Source organism: Mus caroli, chromosome 17, assembly GCF_900094665.2.
Source record: "Mus caroli chromosome 17, CAROLI_EIJ_v1.1, whole genome shotgun sequence".
Lineage (NCBI taxonomy): Eukaryota > Metazoa > Chordata > Mammalia > Rodentia > Muridae > Mus > Mus caroli.
In genome coordinates, this window is record NC_034586.1 from 38008325 (window position 1) to 38011654 (window position 3330).

Genomic DNA, 3330 nt, shown 5'->3' on the forward strand with positions numbered 1-3330 from the left:
TATCAGAGTAATTGTGGCTTCATAGAATGAGTTGGGTAGAGTTCCCTCTACTTCTATTTTGTGGAATAGCTTGTGCAGAACTGGAATTAGATCTTCTTTGAAGGTCTGGTAGAACTCTGCACTAAACCCATCTGGTCCTGGGCTTTTTTTGGCTGGGAGACTATTAATGACTGCTTCTATTTCTTTAGGATATCTCGGAGAAAGTGAAAACAGGCAGGCTTCCAGTCTCAAAAGATTCAAAGTTCAAGCTGGCAACCCTCAAGGAACAGCTGATTATGAATCTTCTTAAGGAAGAACAGGTCCCCTAAAACAAGATTAAATTGTTGGGGTTGGTGCTGTTGGCATGGCTTGTGCCATCAGTATCTTAATGATACTTAGTGGATGAGCTTTCCCTTTTTGATGTTCTTGGGAAACAACTAAAGGGAGAGATGATGGATCTTGAGCATGGACATCAATGGGAGGAGAGGCCTTTTGTCCTATGAAGGCTCTATGCCCCAGTGTGGGGTAATGGCAGGGCCAGGAGTCAGGAGTGGGTGGGTTGGTGAGCAGGGGGAGGGGGGAGGAAGTGGGGGAGGGTGTTTTTCGGAGGCAAATGAGGAAAGAGGATAACATTTGAAATGGAAATAAAGAAAATATCCAATAAAAACAAAAAACAAAACAAAACAACAACAACAACAACAAAAAAAAAAAACCACCAAAAATTGTCTCCAGCAAAGACTATTGTGTAACTGCAAACTCCAAGCTGGTCATTATCACAGTGGTGGCCTGTCAGCGTGAGGGAGAAAACCCACTTAGTTTGGTCCACAGAAACGCGAACATCTTCAAGTTCATCATTGCCAACATTGTGAAGTACAGTCCACACTGCAAGCTGCTGATTGTCTCAATTCCAGTGAATATCTTGACCTATGTGGTTTGGAAAATCAGTGGTTTTATCAAAAGCCAAGTTATTGGAAGTGGTTGCAGTCTGGATTCAGATCTGTTTCATTACCTGAGGGGAGAAAAGATGGGGGATCACCCGCTGAGCTGTCTCAGCTGGGTCCTGGGACAACATGGAGACTCCAGTGTGCCTGTGTGGAGTGGTGTGAACATTACTGGTGTCTCCCTGAGTCTCTGAACCCAGAACTGGGCACTGATACGGATACGGAGCAGTGGAAGGATGTTCACAAGCAGGTGGTTGACAGTGCATATGAGGTGATCAAGCTAAGAGGCTTGATCACCTCATATGCACTGCCTGAGCCATTGGCCTCTCTGTGGCAGACTTGCCTGAGAACATAATGAAGGAACTTAGGTGGGTGCATCCCATTTCCCATGATTAAGAGTCTTTATGGAATCAATGATGATGTCTTCCTCAGTGTCTCATGTGTCCTGGGACAAAATGGAATCTCGGATGTTGTGACGGTGACACTGACTCCTGAGGAAGAGGGTCACCTGAAGAAGAGTGCAGATACGCTCTGGGGAATCCAGAAAGAGCTGTAGTTCTAGTCTTCCCAGTGTCCTAACACTTCACTGTGCAGGCTGCAGCAGGGTTTCTATGGAGACCACATACTTCTCATCTGAGCTGTGGTTAGTACAATTGTATTGAGATGGTCTGTGGGGAAAAAAAAAAAGAAGCCCTCAATTCCCACAGCTCTGCTCTGCTGCCAAGTGGTACTTGTGTAGTGGTATCCTGGTTATTGTGATAGTCCCACTGTCTCCAAGACACATTGCCAACTGTGTTGCAGGCCTTGATTGTCCTGTGAGCCTCCTGCATTGCTGTGCTGCACACCCTCACCAAACTTGCCTAGGCCAATGAGTTCCCAGTTAGTCATAACCTGGCTCCAGTGTGTAAGTCCATTATGCATATCTTGTTCTACAGGATATTTTATGTATTATATGTGTCTCTAGTATACATTGTACTATGTGAAATGTAAGATCTGCATATGGATAATGGAACCAGCCACTCAAGTGTCATACCAAGGAAAACACCAAATAAACCTTAACAGTGAAAAAAAATAAGAGGCAGTTACATTTGTACATAAGAGAAACAAGCAAGTAAAGAAAATATTTTGGAAATGAGCTTTATTATGGAACAGAAACTAGCCTTAATTTTACCATTTTTTTATTTATTTTCTTCTATGACAATTTCATGCAGGTATATAATGTACTAGGGTCAGTGTAAGCCTCTATTACACCTTCTTGGCCCCTATCATTGTGAAGGAATAACTTTTTATTCCAAAATGTATCTCTCCTTTATCTTCTTTTTGTTTTGTTGTCTTCACCTCTTTGCTTTTTAAATGACTTTCTGAGTTACTTAGGGTTGTTTGTGTGACCACGGATGGGTTCTTATTTACTGGACTATAGGCAGCTCACTGTGCCTATACTACTGAAGAAAATGACTCTCCCATCTCCAGCAACCAGTAACTATCAATAGCTCTTCAGGGAGTAATGGTGCCTTATAACACCTTCTTCATTCATGTTGGGACTTTGATGGACCAAATCTTTTTTTTTTTTTTTGGTTTTTCGAGACAGGGTTTCTCTGTATAGCCCTGGCTGTCCTGGAACTCACTTTGTAGACCAGGCTGGCCTCGAACTCAGAAATCCTCCTGCCTCTGCCTCCCGAGTGCTGGGATTAAAGGCGTGTGCCACCATGCCCGGCGTTGATGGACCCAATCTTATGCAGTCCAAGTGCAGACAATCCTGTTCCTGTGAATTCATGAATACATTGGTTGTATAATGTCTAGAAAACAGTACATATAATACCCCCATCCTCCAGCCCACAGTATTTCCTCCTCCTCTTCTGTGATGTGCCCTGAACCTTTAAGGGGATTATGTAGATTTCGTGCTTAATGCTGTGCATGCTGCTTAACAGCCTCTCACTTCAAAAGGAAGATTCTTTTACTGAGAGCAGCACTAATCGATGGGTATTAGCAGAAATATACAGAAAGTACTTTGACACCATGTCCATTTAGCAAGCCAGCAGGAGTAGGTTCTCCACCAGGGCATGTGTCCTTACCAGCCATGAGCTTTTCTCCAAGGCAACCATATCAACTATGAATTCCATCATGTGGATCAGGCTTCCATCCAGAGTGGTTGGTTACCCTCTTGGCAGTCATGCTATTGTACCAGTGGGCACATCTTGCAACAAGCTAGTGTCTTAGCTTGAAGGAAACACAGGAAAGACCATTCTCCCTGAGCAGCTTGCATGGTACTTCCTAGAACCATAAAAGCTTGTCACTAGGTAGGAAATTTCTAAGTTGCAGCTTAATTTCTCTATGTTTATATAGAACATTTTTAATTTTGTAAGTTAACAATTCATAAATTCTTCTTCTTATCCAAATATGAACTTATAGC

The 3330-nt window shown here is 43.0% G+C and overlaps 1 pseudogene; it reads left to right on the top strand.

The window, feature by feature from the left end:
- Positions 1–1476, top strand: part of LOC110312253 — a 5103-nt pseudogene extending 3627 nt beyond the window's left edge.
- The last annotated feature ends 1854 nt before the right edge of the window (positions 1477–3330 follow it).